The 19,564-nt window shown below is 40.9% G+C and overlaps 1 protein-coding gene across 3 annotated transcripts in view; it reads left to right on the forward strand.

Moving 5' to 3' along the window:
• GATAD2A (GATA zinc finger domain containing 2A) overlaps nt 1-19,564 on the forward strand; it is a 57,313-nt gene that overhangs the window by 1,582 nt on the left and 36,167 nt on the right. For all 3 annotated transcript variants that reach the window (XM_085318469.1, XM_085318473.1, XM_085318471.1), the window contains exon 2: nt 18,945-19,019. The gene's annotated coding sequence lies outside the window, so the exon portion shown is untranslated. The remainder of the gene's footprint in view (nt 1-18,944; nt 19,020-19,564) is intronic.

Genomic DNA, 19,564 nt, shown 5'->3' on the forward strand with positions numbered 1-19,564 from the left:
GCCCCCCGCAATGCAGCGAGTGGATGCACAGCTGCCGCCCTCCCGATTTTGCGTGTGTAATGGGATTATTGTCTGCGAGCCGGCCTCGGCGAGGGCTGGAGGTGAGGGCTCGGCTCGGCGCCCTGCCCGGTGGCTCTCCGCGCTCGTGCCCCGAGTTCTCCATGTTTGCACGTTCCTTAGGCGTGCAAGCGGTGCGGGAAGGGCTTCGGGGCTGGGCGACATTGAGCCGCGTTTGTGGTAGTCGGTAAGAAGTTACACTGCCCCAGTGCATGCATGTGTTAGGCTCCTGRGTATCCGAGGATTATTATTGCTATATTATTTGTGGAGAAACTGAGGCAACGACTTAAAACTACTTAGCATTCATTATTCATTTTGAACATCCAAGCAGGGCAAGTACTTAAGTTAGAATGTGCGTACTTACTTCTCTAGAACATCTGCTTACTTTTTTTTTTTTTTTTCCTTTTAGACTCTTTGTGTCTTAGGTTTTGCTTTCACTTGTCTTTTTCTAGCTACCCCGTGCTCTTCCATTTTTGTACTTCATAGAGTAAACTCCCCAAGTTTACTCCCCTTGCTCCCCAAGACAGACATTCCTAAGGCGATGAGTACAGTATTGACTGTCACAGAGGACTGATTTGCAGACATGGCACTAATTCTTGTTTCCAGCTTCCTTTACAGGTGTCCAGCTTTCATGTTTCTCTCTTGTCTGTCTGTAAATGCAGCTGGAAGAAAGTAGAGGTAGCAGAGCTGCCTGTTAGAGACTATCATACAGGAAGTGAAAAAAAAGAAGAGGGGCCTTTGGGAGTAAGTGACGTGCCAGTAGATTGGAAGCTGCCATACATCACTAAGAGAAGAGAATGAAACCCGCTTTCGTTCTAGACAAACTATTGACCGCAGTTTCAAATGAAAGGAACCATAGATAGGAAGAAGCAGGAACATGAGAGACATGCAGTTAGAGAAGAGGACCAGATGGTAGAGGACCTGAAGCAGGAGATTAAAGAAGAAAGTAAGAAATAAAAGAACACGTAGAAGTGATGAAACATATTGTTTTTCTGTGCAAGTGAATTGTGCAGTGGCCTCCGGGGTGTTGTGCTGTCATGCACGTGAGGTCTGTGGCCCTGGCTCTGTTAAGGAGTGGTCTGTCCCACCAAATCTTGGGAATGTACCTGCTGGGATCCCGCGGCAGTGATATCGCAGTGACACCTGCTGGTGTGGGACCGCACGGATACAGATAAACCCTTGAGCTCTATAAGCGGGGATTGCGCTGTGAGCTTTGTGGAGAAAACCTGCTTGTTGGAGAGAAGGCGGCATTTAAACCCGAATGCCTCCTTGCAGCTATTACATATGACACTTACGGAACTAAGTATTCCTGCACATCACGCTTCATTACTCGCTGTTTGCATAGTGTTCTGTGTGTCTGGATTGTGAAGCGTAAAACAAAAAGGGGGTGTTACATCCTGAAGGCATTAAGGCTCTAAGGTTAAGTGTCTCGAATAGGATCACAAAATAAGTTACAAGATTGGAAATTGCTTTTTTTTTCTTTTTTACCTCTTTTTTCTCCTGATTTTAAAATTGGGAGGACTGCATGGCTTGGCACACAATATTTAGGTTGTAAAAGCTAACCACTGTATATGTTATCTATGGGTAAGCCACAGGCTGATMTTTTTTCTCACTCTTACCTGGAAAAAGACTGAATGTACTGCATTTGTGTGCCCTGATGGAGTTGTGTGTCAGTGTGAAGGACCAAGTCCTGTGTYTGAAGTAAAAACTTAACCACCTTGCTGAGTTTCATTGGCAGGAGAGAGTTGTTTCTCTGTGATCACTTGGTAACTTCCAGTGAAGTGGAATGGAGAGACCTGAAAATATTTCTCCTTCCTTAGAGGCAGAAGCACAGAAGAGCAGCTAAYACCATTTCTAGCAATGTTACATAGTCCTCTCATGAGGTTACATCAATACCTGATGATGCAACACTGTTGGCATAGCATGCTGGGCCAGTATGCTAATATTGTAACTTAATGTAGCTGTAGTATGACCTTTTTGTAGTAATTACAGGCCAGCAGTCATATATGGAGCTGTTTAAAATTGTTGGTTTAAACTCAGATAGTCCTAGCGTGTCATACCATGTTTCTGAGGCTTACAGAAGGCACAGTGATGGATTTCAACTGCTTCTTCAGACAGACAGCTGCATGTGTATGTAACAGTTGGTTCTTCTAGAGACCTCTCTGTATGGACTAAGATTTGAACTGGAATTATCCCTTTGCTGTCAAAGGAACTATAACTGTGGAAGGAACTCCTGGCTTACTGTCTTATGGTCTTACACGTCTATTTCTGGGTGTGCTCTTCGTTAGCCCTGCTGATTTGTATAGGCCGTAAGCACTCTTATTCTCTGCCAGCAGTGATGGTGCTCTGCCYCTTTCTAGAACAAGGAGAAGATGGCAAAGATGCTTGGGGTAAAATTAAAGGAAGTCAAATCCCAACATCTTTTGGATAGTGCTGAAAGCRTTTTAAAAATAAAGTTTAAAAATCATTCTGGTGTGATGAGGCCGCATTTGAGATCATCTTAGGTTTTAGTTGCACCTCTTGAAGTGGTATCCATGTTGCGAAGTCCCTGGCCAGTTGCCAGGCAGCCAAAAGTCATAGTATCTCATACAAGAAATTTGGAAGGACAGAATTGACATGGTGACTATAATGGTCAACAAAGTTCAAATTTTCTGCTTGGATAGAAGAGCAGTCATTATAGGTATAATAAGTTCTGAGCAGAARATGCTGTGTTGTGGAATATAAATTCGGAATGTTTTCACTCATGTTTTGAACTACAAACTTTTAGATGCGATACATAGATATTATTCACTGATAGTAGTTGCTAAGGGTTGTTGTGAACTTAAAAATTCAAATCTTTGAGCTTCAGAGCTTTTGTTTGTTTTTATTAATACTTATGCACTTATGAACTATAAGCTCTTTCTCAGGCTTAAGTTATCTTTGATGCTTGCTGTTTCTTACTGCAGCGCTTTGAGGGGAGAATTGTTATGTGCTTATTTTGCTTATGTTTCACAAAATACTGTGCATCGGGTTCATATAACTTGGAGGTAGAAAGTTTTATGTTCTTACAGAGTTCCTGCACAGGTAGATTAGCACACGKGTAGCGGCTTTTGTTCTTGAGTATAGATACTGACCATATGGTTTCCTGGACAAAAATGCTTGGAGCATTCAGTTTGTGCATTCCACTTTTGAACTGTAGTATGTATGCTGGGCTTTCATTACAAAGTAAAAGAAAAATGAACAGCACTCATGAGCTGTTTCTTTAACTTGCTGCTGTGGGGTTTTATTGCTCTTCATAGAACGACCAGCAATTACAGAGCCCAGTTATAGGCACTTGCTGACTTCTAATTTATTTCCTTTTCAATAATAATCTAATTAATGTAGAATAATCAACTGTTTTTTGTTTGTGTGTGTTTGTTTTTCTCCTCTCTCTCCAAATGCTTCTGGAGACTGTGGTATCCGAAAATATGGTAGACTTATTTTTAGACTTAGGAAAGTAACATTTGCTTTTGTGTAATACTGTTCATGTTTGAAGTATCGCAGAATACTGTCTGTAGACCAATATGTGAAGTTATATGTAGTTAGCACATCTTCTTGATTGAAAGAAGTGATAGATGAGCACTCCTTCCTCTTTGCCCATCACTGCAAAAAATACACATCGGGAGAAGAACATAACATTGATAGACTAGAAAATACCAGGACTGCCATTCAAGCATGTTCTTCTTTGAAAGTCGGTTCTTGATTGTTCTGCCAGGCTGTCCCTGCTCTCCCTGTACTATGAACRTTGCTTGTTTTAGATTTGTGCTGTTAAAACTTACAAGCTAGAGTTTGGTATCTTATATATAGATAATCTTAATTCTGCTTATTTATGCACTCATATTTTGATTGATTGGTTTAAAGACTCACTTGAGATCCTTCGTTTGCATTTTTAAGGCACTTCTCCCCTTCTCCCCCCTCCCCTTGCTTCTGTATTTCTGTGGCATCCCTTTACATGGGGATAGGACAGCTGTTGAATGTTTTGACCCTCATTCAGTTAGTAATTCCTGCTTTATTTCTAATGCACAACCCAGCACCTGGAATTTACAAATCTTTAGTTTATTTTTTGATACTTTCTAGTCACTTAGCACTACTCAGTCTGGATGCCCTTGGTGCACTAGTGAACTTTGCAGTGAGATTAATTATATGTCCATTTTCAGGTGAGGAAACTGAGAGCGAATTACCCGAAGGAAGCATTATAGGATAGTGACAGAACAAAGGTTAAGGTTTATTAAAATGCAGTTTCCTATGTTGGCTTTTTGTTGTTCAGCACTTCTCCTTTTCCTTTCCCCCACCCTTTTCCAGACTGCATAGACTTCTGAAGGTGCTGGTATTTCTAGCTTTCATTGTCTATAATTGCATTTTTGGTATTTGTCGTCTTAGTGCGTCAGGTCTTGGGAGCCTTCAGGAGAGCAGCGTCATGACTCTCACTTCATGAGCATGGCTTATTCTCTTCACAAGTGATGAGGAGATCCTTTGGAAAAAAGAAATATGATTAGTCCACTTGTGATACAAACGCTTAATGTATATATATGGGATAAATTCAAGGTTTAACTAGAAAACTGTGTCCATCTCTATCTAACTTCTGATGCATTGACTCTTCAGCAAAAATGTTACTGTTGTATCAGCATGTTGAAGTAAGGCAGAAAATGGAAAACTTTACTGTGTGTAACTGTTCAAATCCTACCAATAATAAAGACGAGGAATGAAAAAGGCACTGGTACACAAATACTTCAACTTTGCAACCTGAGCTCAGGATAGTACCTATTGGCAGTGTATCTGTGTAAAACTGGTGCTTTTAGGTCTAGTGCAGCTTGGAGGTATGGTAACTGGATTCCAGGCTCTTTCTTCCTGTTACTGCATCTTGAAAAGCATGCTGCTCGGGGCCAGCTAAGGCCCTGAGCTGGGGCAGCTTGTTCTTGCTTTTTTGTCTTTGCTCTTCCTGAAGGACAGGTTTATATCGCCTTGGATAAGTTGCTGAAACCTCTCCATGCATGGGTTACTCCATCTGCAAAATGGGTATAATTGTGTGTTACAAAGGAAGTACACAAAACGTACCTTGTAASGATTCCCTTTAGTCTTATTTAAATTATGGTCTTCCTTGGCTTATAACTCTGTGAAATGGCTTAACCTCACATCCTGTCACTTTACAAATGAGAATTACTGGTAGAAGAGAAGATCAGCGGACTTACCTTGCTAACTGCAATGGTCAGTTTGTTATATCAGGAAATACAGATCCAGCAGAGTAAAATTTAACAGCCTGTCACACACACTGAAGCCAGACAAATAAGGGTTAGGAGCATCACATGTTTAACATGGAGTTTGGCAAATCCCTAGACCAAGGGACATAATTARTTTTCCTCTGTCTCTTATATTCATTAATTCAAGACTTCATGTCTTGGTAGTTGATGTACTTTAGTCGGATGAATTCTTCAGACTCCGTAGAATTACGTTCTTCTGTATGTCCTGACTGGTTGATTGGTCGGGCTAGATCGTCTCCGCTAGCCAGAGCATTGAGTGTATGAATCTGTAGTATGTTTTTAACCAAGACTTCCGGAMGCTTGTGACCAAGCATGTTTATTGTGTGTTATATTTTTAAAWAGTCTCAATTTCAGGAGGCCGTTTCTCCTCCCACCAATGTCCTTTCTGAAAAAAAAAAAAAGATCCAGAGAGGCCTTCGGAAGCATGACGCAACTTCCTGGCAGGCTGGTGGAGTTCCTGGGTTTCTGTGCTGGCTCTTTAATGCAAGGTTGCTTGTCAGCCACTCCCTTTGACTTCTACTTTGTATACGAAACAAACACACATACAGATTGAGCCCGGACAGGTGTCGTTTGCCGATTTAGAGTTCTTCTGAAGCTTGGTCAGGTGATGGTAGCATTAGGCAAAATATATTAARTAATTCTGTGCCTAAAAAATGTTGAGAGTCTTGATACACTCTAGGATTCAAGTAAGCAAATCTCATTTTGGTATCAAAGAACTTTGTAAAACAYACATCTTTGAGTTCATCTCAGACTGTTCTGTTGGTATTCCTTCTTACTAAATTATGTTTCTGACTTTTTGATTTGTTATGTTTTTGACTTTTTGTTTCTGATGAGTGAGTTAAGCACTTCAGATTGTGTTCAATCTACTCCCTGTGTTTTCTTTCCCTCTCTCCCTCTCTTCGTTTCCCCCCTTCTTCTTGCCCAAAAGAACAAACAAAATTATCTGCCTTCTGGAAAAGTAAGGGAGTTCTTGTCACTGTTTCCAGGTAACCTTGCAGGTAAGGTAGTTTGGGGACAGGATTTTGAGAACAGGAGTTTGAGACTTGTCTCTTCAGTGAATCGGCAGGGTTGACRTTCCAGATAATTTTTGCATTAAAATACAGCTCTCCCTGAAAGGCTTTACTGCTGCCATGTTTGGCAGAGGAGTTGGTCTCCAATTCCCTTTAACGATTATGAGGTGACTAATGACTTCTGTACAGCTTCCTTGCTAATTTACGGTGCCCTGTAGTGAACTCTGCTTAGAGTGAGAGGATCAGTGTATAACTAACCAAATCAGATGACGACACATAAGGCAYCAAAACCTGAAGATCTCCATCTTTTGGGTTTGGTGCCTTATGCATCACCTTCTGCTTTGGGTTTATTCCTGGGTAAACTTGAACCAAAATAAGTTCAGACGTGTACCCAGCCTTGTTCTGCTTGGTCCTGGTAGCTGCACACTGGTGGCCTCAGCGGCGCCAAGGCCTCTATCAGGAAGCACAGGAAGGCGCTTCCAGTCATCCATGACAATATGTGCTTTTTGTTGCTCTCGCCCCGACAGTGTGAATGGGAGCTGGAGGAATGGGAACAACAACAACAAAAAAAAAGGCCTATAGAAGAGCACTCCCACCAGGCAGGAGATGAGCCCTGATATGCAACAAACACTATTCCTCACTCCCCCTCCAGTATTTTCAACCAAATATAAATGAATATTTACTAAGTCAAATCAGATACCTGAAGAAGTGTTTAAAATACCCAGTAACAAATAAGGCTATGTATTTTCTTCTTTTTTGGAATCCCTCAAGTGAAAATCATTCATGAATGTTTAACTGTATAAATAATGTGGATAGCTCTAGCAGGGAGCATAGGAATACATATTCTACCTTACCTCCCGTAAAAAGGTTCAGCTGTCTGTTATTATATTTACTAATTCTTTAGCAGTAAATTTTGTTACTCAAAGTAAGTTAACCACGAAAGTGGGTAATGACAACTTCTCAGAATGGTAGGTGTCACCTTGAATGAAAAGGTTCTGATTTCTGTTTTGTTTATAGGTTAAGTTTGAGTTGGAGACCAGATGAAGAGTGCAGTGATAGGTTATGTAAGTAAGARTGAGCTATCTCTAGGCAGCTTACTCTTTCCCACTCCTCTGTTAAATATCCGAAATAAACAAGACGTTTAAGATGAGGGCTTTGTGTATGAGATGGTAGTTGCTTGGAGTGGAGAGAATAAAGCGTTATTTTGCAGCTCTCAGTGGAGAAGAAGCTTTCATTATGTTTTCAGTTAGTGTTGAAATTGATTCGAACGTGATCTCTCTTGTTCGCTTTGGGGTACAGATAGATGGTTTTGGTACCTRTCTGACTATACAAGTTACCATTCAAGTAAAACCTTTTTTTTTTTTTTCTTTAATCTAGTAAAACATTCCTGATTGAGTGATGGTGGTTAACTTGTTTATCTTTTCCTAACTCARTCTAGGTACAGAAATTCTTGTGAATGTTAGCTGCTTAAACTACATCTCCAGTGCACTAGACAGTTACCCTGTGGCTGAAAACAGTTAACAGCAGCAGATTKGCTTAAAGCAATATTGGAAATGCTCATAATGTTGTTGGAATAAACCATGTCCAGCAACATCATGGAATGCCATTGGAAAATAGGGAGTCATAACTGCAGCAGCAAAGTCACTTTTGTGACTGCTTTGAGGGGAAAGAATTGCTGAAGGTCATCAGTAATTGAGTTTTTCTTACTTTGATTTACACTACAAATGTTGAAGACTTTCCAGATATTAAAATTAGTCAAAAAATTGCATCTTTAGGTTTCATGCTAATGCTTATTTACCTATTGCTGTAATGACCACTATGTTCATTTGCTGAACTGGCCATGTGATCACTAGCTTTGAGATGCTTGCAAGAATTAGAGGAAGTAAACTGAAGGCATTCATATTTAATAGGATCTTAGAAATTCCTGTCTTCAAAAGAATTAGGTACTGCAGTTGTGTGYGTGTCTCTCTAATGTTACAGTATATACAAACACGTGAACCGCATTCAGTTTCATATACAACATAAATCTACAATTTTCTGTTTTTCACTGTGTAATAATAAAATCACCTGTCTGCTAATGGTGGACACAGTATTTGTATGACACTGTAGGATTCTGTTGAGTATGGACTTTCCACTTTACTTTCTGCTTTAAAGAAAAAAAAAAGCCTTACAGATACAGACTGGGTCAGATGTATTCTTTAAAAGCAAGTGTCTAGTTTCAGATGACAAAGTCTTGTTAAGTGTTGGAAGAACTTGGTATTTTATGTGTTTTATAGTAAAACCTTTTGCTTTTGTTTGTCTTCTATACATGAAGGGTATATGGTACAGGTTCCTTCAATCYGTTGCTCGAGTATGGGTTGTACTTGTGAACAGTTATAGTCTGTGGRCATATATGCAATAGAAAAAAGTGCRCCTTTAGTGCCTTAATTAACTCTATAAATGGGACATAGATTCATGTTTTAAGCCTTTTTTAAAAAATTCAGATTTACTTAYGTAGACATGGAGAAAAAGATGACATCCATAACATCTTTCCTGTACCTGTTCTTGAAAATACATGATACTGCGAAGAGAGTTCATTGGCTCATAAGGTGTTGCTTTTTCAGAAAGGGAATGTAGGTGACACTCTGAATAAAACTTGAAGGATAATCTTGGCATAACTTTAAGTAGCACAGCTCTAGAATAATCCAGGTTCTTATTTTCATYAAATCTATGCTCCAAGACAGTAGGTAGCATTTATAGTTAAGGACGACACTAAATTCATGAAAGGTTGCTTGTGCCCGGGGCTGTCACGGATCTGGGTGCCATAATGGTATGCTTAAAAAAGGTCAGACGTGAAGATCACCAAGAGAAGCTTCTTGATTGTTACAGCAACAGGTTGCAATGTATTTTGCGAATACCCTTTGTGGGAAAGTTGATGAATAGTCAAGAAAGAAACCATATTAATCAGCAACTTAGAATAACAGGCAGAAAGCAACTGTGTCTTTGGGGATGGTCTGATATACAGTACCCGTGAGCATGTGAAGTGTTTTGTGGCTGGAAAGGCTTTGGCAGGTGCTAAAGGACGTATGCTTTTTGCTTGACATCTCCAGATGAATATTTCAAGACTGATCATGCGCTTCTCTACACTATGGGAAAGCTGGCATCCAGGAGGCACAGTTCACTTTCAAACTTGTTGCATGTCATCTTTATTCCATTAGTAAGTGCTGAAGGCATTTCAGATTCTTCTGCTTTTTCTCCTTCCGTTAAGCAAAGCTGTCGTAGAAGGATGTATTAACTTCTTTCATTGGATCAAAAATTTTTTTTAAATCTGAAGATAATGACTTAACAAGCAGCYAGGACTTTAGTTGATGGAAGAGAAAGTCTGAATTTAATGTTACTCATCTCCTAAATCTATTTACTTTCTGCTTGTTCTGTGTCAAGGGACCCTTACAGGTTTGTTACTAGTGGTTAGGCTTGCTCAAGATAAGATCTGCACCCTCCAACACCACCACCAACACCATCCCTCCTGCGGTCCGATGGGTGACATGGGTGACAACGACACTTTTGTTTCCTTTTGACTTATAACTGCAGGACCAAGGGCTAAACATCTTGGCCTGCAACCTCCCTCGTTTTTAATGCAGAATTGGTTATGTGCAAGTGTGGCTTGTGATGTTCAGTGTGTAGTACCGCTTTTGATCTCAGGCAGGGGGATGCACTATGCATCCRGATCGAGTTTTGTGTTCCGAGGCCTCTGAATTAATGATGGTGGCTGTGCTCGGCTTCCCCTGTAAATAGGTGTGGCCCCTGGGTTCCTGCCAAGCTGCCATTTCGCTCCCTTATTTGGATTTCTGAACAGTGCCAGTCTCTAAACACACCTTCAGTTACGTTTTTAAATAATATMGTTGAGGAAACTAGAATTGCTACTGCAAAATTATTAGCTTATGGGTTATTAATGTACAGCTGAGATTAAGAACACGTGTTATTAGTGCAAGATGGTGTCTTGATTTTTTTTTAAAAAAAAATCTTACTGCTATGTTTCAAGTATCTGATGCTGTAGCGAGGTGGACACAAAATAAATTATTCAGAAGGAATCAAACACTTCTTTCTGTTAAATGGAGAAAGAAGGCAAAACATTATATATTTTAGTTGATGCCAGGTTGCCCGGTTAAAGTCACTGGCACTTTGCAAGCACAAACTACTTGCAGAACACGGGCGAAGTCTCACCGCAGCAGTGCGCCTTGGTGGGGGAGATGAAAGGAAGCCCCCAAGAAACATGACGAATCCAAAGGCACATCATACTTGATGGAATTAAGACCCATTTTTTCCACCAGACGTAGAAATAACAATTTACCACCTGYTTTTCTTCCCGCTGCCCTTGCTTTGGACGCTACCACTTGTTTTAGCCTACCTCTCCCCCCTTGGGAGATACGGAGCTTTCCGTTTCTTTGCCTCGGAGCTGCCAGGCGCCCTGCGAAARAGGTGATAAATTCACACGCAGCTCTCTTCCCATGTTTAATACTCGGCCAAACAGCCCTGCAAATGCATTTCCTAATGCTGCCTCCTACCTCKTCTGTCAAAATTATTAAATACTTCTGAAAATAGAAGATAGTAATTCAAGTTCTTGAAAAACGTGTTTATGCAATTATCCATTGAGACCTGCGCTGTTAGGCTGATGAGATAATACTTTCGTTAACACCAGTTCATTGCAACCRCTCGTTGTAGAGAATAGTTGGACAGGTCCAGTCACCTTGAATGAAAGGTGGAGCTTGTCTGTTCTGTAGTGTCGGAAGTYGCAAAAACAGTGTTGTTGGCCTACATAATGAATATTTTGCTGATAGGACCCTTTCGTACACGCCCAGTAGTACATGGCCCTGGGTGAGGATCAATATARTTGTCCGTGAATATAGAATAACTGAACTGTGCTATGTACAAAAAAAAAAAAAATCCAAACCAAAAATCTTAAATCTATTTTTAGTTCTTGGTGTTCTCTCCTTTTGTTTAGCAGTAGATACTATAATTCCTCTTAAAATAGACACTGTTTTATTCACCTCTGCTACTTAGTTATTGTCTCTAACATGCAGGGTGTTGTTGTTTTTATTGCAAGTCAGCCTCTTGCTAAGATTTTGATTTAATGAGTCAAGTCTACCCATACAGTAATTATGAAGATTCATTTGGATAGATGTGAAACAGATGTATAAAATTGTTTGGACTTAGACCTGGCTCTTTTGAAGATCCAGTGCAATTTACTCAGTGGTTTCTTCATTTCTCTGGCTTCCCATTCTCTTATTTGCTTAAAAAATAATGAAAAGAGATACTTCTGTAACTATATCACAGTTTAAAATACTAATTGTAGAATTAACAATGCAAATATTCTTTGCTATTACACAAGTCAGTACTTCCTTTAGTCAAGGACTTTCCTAATTCCTCGTCATACCTCTTTGTTCCTTTGAGTGAGAACATAAAATTGCTTAGCTGCTTCTATACAAGGGAATAACCTGTCAAAACCAGAGCAAATTAGCCAAATAGTTCAAACAAAATTGGTTTACCCAAAGAGAGTTAACCTTAACTTCATCTAAAAATACCAGCTTTTGTTATTCATTTTATAACATTTTTCTTCATTTTATGAAATTTAAGTGTCTTAGAGCTGTTTCCTCTGGACTTTTGGGGGAATTGGTTTTTCATAGGTTTGGAGAAGCTACGTGTCCCCCGTCCCCCTCCCATCTCAAGACATATATTGTATTATGAGTGAAAAGCAAGCTGCATGCTTGCTTCTGCTAGAGCCCGTAGTGGTGCAACCCTAGACAATCATGGGTGTTTCTATTCATGAGTAGCCAACCAAATCATGATCTGGGTATTTTGAGCCTGCCCGATCTTCTGAATCAACCTGCAAAGAAATGCACTCCATTTTGTGCTGACTTAGGACTCCGCACAGTGTTAGTCAGTGTTGCATTTTTCTATGTAGCATCTGTAAACTCTGTTGCATTTGCTGTGTACGCTTGAGCTTTGTAAGCTGCTGACCAGGACAGTAGTAATTGGGTATAGCAGGCTCTGGTTACAGAAAGCCAGATTTCAAGGTCTTGAGTAGCAAGCTTCCTGGAAGAAAAAAATTCCAGTTAGTGTGTGTGTGTGTGTGTGTGTGTGTGTGTGTGTGTTTGTTTTTCCCTCAACTGCACTATTGGAACCTCTTTATCTGTGAATCTTTCAGATGTCCACACTTGATTGAATTCTGGATAATCTCAGCAAAAGCTAGGTAGATGGATTAAAACGGTTGCTTGTTTGGAGAGGGAGGAAGGAGTTTGGTAATGTAAGTACCACTGAGGTATTCCTGACGAGAAATAGGAGAAATCAAAATGCGTTTGCACTTTGGTCTCAAAACAATAATGTTTTGATTTCAACAGATTAGATTATACCAGTGATTTTTAAAAGGCTCAGCTTGGATTTTCTGGAGAAAACATATTCTGTGACTTCATATTTTCCTGTACTGGAGTATGTGAGTAGTAGGATTTGAGAGGAACAGAGCTGACTCCAGCTCTGGTAGGTTAAAGATCTGTGTGGAGTGCTTTACAGATAGTGGGCTATACTGTCTACCAGATCCAAAGGAAAGACAGTGCTTCTCCTTGAAGGCCTATATGCATTTCCACATGATTTGGCAGCCCTTGTCACTTGGCATCCAATAGAGAGTAAATGCTGGAAAATAATCATTCTCCAAAGAATGAATGTGCTGAGGTGACATGCTTGAAGAGCAGCTGTTGCCAGTAAATAATCTTTCTATATCTGAATTTCTGCTGTTGTCTCAAATGATTCCCTAGCCTGCTGGCAAAGCCTATGATCCCCCTACTATGGGTTGGCTTAAATAAAGGGTTACTGTTGGTTTTCCTGCCCCTCGAATGCGGCTGTTGATCTGAAGGCTGTAAGTATAAATACTATTGATGACTTGGAGGGGGAGGTGCGTGTTATCTCTGGTGTTTCTGGAGTCGGTGGTGAGACTCTTAATTTGTAAAAGGTTTTATTTGGAATCTGACTTTTATACAATGAAGTGATAGCAGTAGTATTAATGTGTATCTGAAAGGAGCTTTTTTCCTTCCTAAAGCTACAAGGTGGGGCAGCTAAAACTGAATCCTGTGCATGCAAGATGTTTCAGATRCTTTGAGCCTGAACCTTTGGGTACATGGAAGAAGTTAGAAAGCAATTTTTTGAATATTTGGTGTACTGTCAACATATGTCAGGTACTAAATGGATCAGGACATTTGTAAAAAGCTAGAGGAGTGCCCTTCTGTGCCATGATGATCACTTGCACTGTATTAATGCACGYACAGTATCTAGCACTTCCCTCTAATGACTCTTTCTACTATTCTGTTGAGGGGGGGCTGGATTTTTTGTAGCATAGAAAAATGTTTTCAAATGRTATTTTGATATAGAGCATGTGCTTGAAAAGTCAATTTGGTGCTCTTATGAGAGCTTTGAGTTCTCCTTTTAGGCCTGTGCTTTGCACATCTTCCTCCTATATTCAAAAATGTTCATGGAAGTAAGGCCTGAACAAATGTGTCAGAAGCTAGCCCCTTGTGTGTCAATATTTAAATTGAAATGTGACTCCTTTTTCTGCTGACCAATTCACTCGGCCTTCCAAAAAGTACAGAAGTTTTCTTATCTCAGTTGTTTGAGGAGATATGTACAGCAGTAATCCCAAACTATGGTACCTGTGTCATAGTTTCCATGCCAGGAAACTTGTAGAATCCATAGCCTATTGTATTCTGAAAATATKTTATTTTTTAAACCTTATTTTGCATGTAAAATCTTTTTTTGTACTTTCACTGGATTTTTTTTTTAGCTGGTGGTGATAGGTTTCAGTAATGTTCCTAAAAATGCAGTCCCTAGTGTTCTGATCTATGATTTTCTTTTCTTCTATATAATGGTTATGAAACTTCATTAAGTGACGAAGTAGGCTGTAAAAAAAAASGTAGATCTGATTTCTGTTCTGCCAGTGAGATCTGGTGTGTTAGAAAAAGATAAGGTGCCTGTTTAATTTCTTGAATATTTTGCTTATTATGCTCTAAAATTCTGATTTATCAGAATGAGAACCAAGAGCCCTTTCGAATGAAACGTTAAACCGTTGAAAGCAGTTCTAAGGTAGTAAGTTGTTTTTCGGAACTGAACGGTGAGTGCTGCTGCGCTGCCGCCTTCCCCCTCTTCCCTGGCTGGGTTCAGCACGGAGGTGTTGGGGGCTCGGCACGTGCAGTTTGCTTGCCTCCTTTCGGAGGGTTTTGGGAGAGGTGATCAGGAGGTTACCATCTGAAACTGAGACAGTGTGGTATTAGTTAAAGTGGAAGGTTCACTTTGAAAATAGCAACTGAAGACTTATTTTCTTGAGCTGCTCTGGAGCCGGCGGGACCCGCCGGCGGAGCGGCGCGGCGCGAGGCAGGGCAGGGGCTGCCCGCGCAGCCTCCCTCCGTGCTCCCGGCCGACAGCGCCGGTAAACCAGCGCGCGGATGAGTGCAACTCGCTTGTCAGACCCCATGCTGGTACTCCTCTGTAGTGACTCTTTCTCTGATAGAAGCAGTGTTAGAACCTACTAGCTGCTGTTTAGAGTTTCACTTCTGAGTATTAACTGTTTAATTCCCTGCCTCTTCACGTGAGAGCCCTTGAATAGATGCTTAAAAATAACCCTTCCAGAATCCTCTTACAACCCCTTTAACCTTTTTTCCTCAGCGGTGTTTGCTGTGAAAACGACCTTCCCATCCCACAGATGTGGGCACAGGAGAAAGCCGAGCTGCACAGTAAGCTCGGCGTCTCGCTCGCGGCCGCGGAGGGAACCTGTGCGAGAGCCAGAACTGGATCTCGCCCCGTGGCGCGTGTTGCCTCCCCAGACAGTTTGTTGCCAACAGTCTGTTGGATTTCAGTGGAAACTTCCACAGGCTGAATGTGGGTCAGTGCTCTAGACATGGCCCTCGTCCCTCGCAGTGAACATCTTGCGGCAGTGAAACGGTTAAACTGCTGTTCTAGTGTCCTCGCAAGATGAAAACTATTTTAGTCCCATGACACTAGCACTATGGGAGTTTAATGCTACAGTTCATTAAAAATGGAGGCTGGCTAGAACCTCAGCAAAATGATTCAGTAACTTAGACTTTCCATGTTTGCAACAAATTGGAAGGAATGATTTTACTTAATGTTGAGCTTGTTCGAAATCCTGAAAAATTCTGATGTGAAGTTGCTGCTGAGCCAATTTGAGTAACTATATTCCTGTCTATCGGGGCAGGCTTYGAAAAATGCAGGCTGTCTCAGAGCCAGGGATACCTTGTGTTTCATCCTCAAGAGAAAACCGAATGGGTTTCGCGTGGGGCCCGAGGGGAGGCTGCCCCGTGCAGTGGGGATCCAGCGCAGAGCCGATGCCTGGATGATCCTCCCCCCCGACCGCTACCTTTACTAGGGCAGTTCAGCAATATCCTTGCGTGAGGCAGAATGATTCCTTTTTTTCCCTGCCATATTACAACTTGTGGCTTTCTGCTTATTGCAATAGTGTCCTAACTACCAATTATTCAGGTTGTGTATTAGTTCTTGTTAGTAATCTGATCTATAGTATCCTACGYGTATTACTTTTTGTAATCTTTTCATTTAAAAGTCTGGGCGAAGTGCTTGAAAAGCAGCATGGCAACACTGCAGAGTCTTTAGGTGTTTTGCTTTCTGTCATTTTTACAGCTCTGTTGAATCCTTGGGAAGGCCTTGAAGTAGCAGTAGCAATGGTTTACAATTGGCTACTAATTAGAAAGGCATTGGACTAATAGGATGAGCTATAATTAGTAAGACCTACCCTCTAGGTGGCTAATCAGGCCCCAGAACACAGTTGCATATCCATTTATTGAGTTTCTATATCTGCACTTTTGTAGCAATTTGTTTAACCTATTGGAACCTTTAGATTACTTAAAATAGTCAAACAGACAGGATGTACCAGGCACAATCTTACGGCTTTTGGAACAAGATGACCTCCGAGCTTGTTGGAGTTTATTTGGTCAATAGGCTAACGTCTGATCTGCAGATGGGACACGTCAGGAGAAGCATGATACTTCAGCAGTCTTTTTCCTGTGTGCAGAGAGGAGGACTAGTTGCCGAGCAGTTGTCCTGCCTCTGGACAAAAGAAAATAGTTCTGAAACTTTTTGAGGAGGGAAATGACTCAGAATTCTTGGTGGCTTAGCAGAAATAAGAGGCCAAGCTTCCAAGGAGTTGTCTTGGCAGCCAATGTGCATCAATTACTGTGCTCCACCTACAGTCCAGCRCTGGTGAGTCTGCCCCAAAAGCTGATACCGGTTTCGCGTCCATGTGCACAGCACTGTGGAATATTTGCAGCTGAAATTATGGTTATCTTAGCGTTCACTTTGTGCTGTATAAAAGCAGGCTATGTGATAAGCAGGGGGAGGAGTTTGACTAAGTTTGTGCTGCTGACGCAGGTAATTGCCGATTCAGTAGTATGGCAAAAGCAGTTGTTTGGTTTTGTTTTTTTTTTTTAAGCATTTTCTAACTGACCAGTGAACACTCATTGGCAGGTTCTTCCCTCAGTGTTTTCATAGAGAGGAAAAAGGAATGTTTGAGTCTCAAACATTGTATATGCAGGATTACARAATGATTTTTGTAAAGCCAAAACAAGTGTGAGCAAACCGAACACGTTCTAGAATCCATGCTCTTTATTAYGGATTTTTCTTCTGCATCCTGCCCTTACCCACCTCCTCCTTTCCCTTCAAAATAACAAGCAGAAGGGAGTGGGATCCTGTGACAGAACAATAAAACCAAAGAATCTTCCTGTTTTGTTTTCTATTAATTTAGAGATAACTGATATTATCTTCACCTCTGTGTATTTTCTTCCAGCCTGAGTCAAGCCCTGCTAACATCAGCCCTTTAACTGCAGCAGAAATGAGCCATTCTGAAGGAGCATGTTCATGTGTTCATCTGCTTTTATGTGCTCTCCTGTAGGAAAAGACTTCCCTAAGGAGTCATCCCCAGCCCCCACCCCCCACCACACACACATTTTATGTGCGACTTCATGGAAACTTCCACTGGGAACTGTGGTGTATTCTCAGATGTGACCAGTAACGTGGAGACAATTAATTTCATCCATGTTACGGAGTGTGGATGGTGGTGGTATCCCACCAAAACCTGCAGTTGGTTTTAGGCAGTATTTTCAGGTTGGCTCTAAGACTTGGTCTGATGTCCTTTAAGTAAAAACACAGAATTGTCACTGAAGAGCTGAGCTGAGTGTATGTATGAGCGTGCACATGACTGCGGTGTCGGTTCCGGAGCCAGCTCTCTTCATTTGCATCTCTGAATGTTACTGATGAAATAGAAATTAAGATCTAGGTTACTTTCATGTCGTAACTTCTCAGTGTGAGGCTGTTAGCTATGTGRTGCTACATAGTGAAAATTAAGAGTAAGATTTGCTGGAGTGCATGCTTTGGACAGAAGAGGTAGAGAGGAAAGCAGCCTAAGAACAGGCTGTCTCATCAGGCAGCAAGAAGACCTTGAGCTGTATAGCTAAGTACAAAGACTTCTCAATTTGATTTTTGTCCTCAAGAAATTGTTCAAGCTACAAGTCTTTTCTGCCATTAACAGTTTCATGTCATTAGGCCCTTGTAGTCTAAACTGCCAGAGTCTAGCTTGCTGGACAAATACTGCCTTGTTTGCTGCATCTCACTAACTTGTCTCAGCTATTAAAATGCTGCTGCAGTGGGTCTGCTGGTTTGCTGGACACAATAAAAGCTGAAAGCAACTGAAAACTTTTATGAAGCGAGACATTTATTTTTATTAGTGTTTGTCTTTWAAACAGCATGCTTCTTTAGCTAGTGTCACAATCTATTTGGGGAGGTGGGACCAAGTTTCTTTTTAAAGATGTGTCTTCACACATCTAGTGTTCTGCTACATGCATATATGACCCTATACTGCTTTTGTCCAGCTACGTAAAATGGGGAGGTTGGACAGTGACTGTTCCAAGACTTGCCTAGAGCAAGCTCCTGTGGTACTAGCCATTAGGATAAATGCAGAAGTTGGGTCTCTTCTGCCTCAAGGGAAGCGGTCTGTTAKAAATTGGAATATTGGTTCCAGCAGGTGTTTGGATCAAACCACGTTTAATCGAAAAGCAGTTGGTTTCTTCYTGAATGTCAATGTAAGATGCAAAAAATAAAACAAAACGGAGTAGCAAATACAGTAACAGAAATATTTTTGTGAGTGCTGCTTTTTTTTATTATTATTAATCTGAAAGCATTTGAATACAGGCCTAATCTGTAATTCCTCTCCAAATAATAGGATATGGTCTTGTGATCTTTCAAACAGGTAGCTAAGTTTAAAGATTGCTGTCGCATGCATGAGCATTTTTCAGATGAAGGTGTCAAGAATTGCCATATCAGAGCAGTTAGTGTGGATTTTTTCCCCAACATTAACAGTGTTTGACTCTTCTCTCCCTGTTCAGATACAAGTTGGCAATGGGTAAAACTACTACTTTTCTTGCAAGCTTGCGAAAGTAAAACTTCAATGATTAYGTGAACAATATTTTTCAGAAAGATTTCTGGTTTTGATGGGGCTTTCATCAATCTCCCGGGTAGTCCAACCAAAGCATACTAACCTACTTGTCTTTCCCCTCAGGATCTTTGTTGCAATCACTTTCAGCCACCAGGACTGGACAGGATTCCACTTGGAACCCATGAACTTCACTGACAGGTAAGGACTTCCTAATAGATAAGAGTGTCTGATGTAGTAATCTCTAATGTGGCATAGACATTTTCAACCCCATCACAGATTTGTTAATAAAAAACGCAGAGGTGCAGTAGGAGAGGTGCAATCATCTTGCTGTTTTTGCACCTCTGCTCCTGTCTTGTGCAGGATGATGAGGAAGRTCTGTAGTAGAGCTCAGAGACTGAACTTGGATCTGGATTCAGTTCCTGCATCTTAGTCAAAAGTCGCCTTTCACTTAACTGTTAATCAACACTCCAAAGTAGGTAAATCTCCCGAGCTTACAAATGGACAAACAGAGAAGTTTCACTTCCTTTTAACCAGGCATTCACAGCAGCTGCACAATATTTTCGGTCTTGAATAAGATGAGAAGTACAAAGCAAGAGCATAAAATTTTTTCCCTTGAGAATTTTGTATATTTTGATTATTTGCACAACCCCCAAAAGAAAAATTGTGAATGAAAATGAAATTTCTACAGATACTTTTTTAGCTCTGACAGTGATAGAGTGGTGTGGCTAGAAGTCCTGCAGTGG

Source organism: Rhea americana, unplaced genomic scaffold (genome assembly GCF_003343005.1).
Source record: "Rhea americana isolate MKP2758 unplaced genomic scaffold, rheAme1 scaffold_538, whole genome shotgun sequence".
In the NCBI taxonomy this organism is placed as follows: domain Eukaryota; kingdom Metazoa; phylum Chordata; class Aves; order Rheiformes; family Rheidae; genus Rhea; species Rhea americana.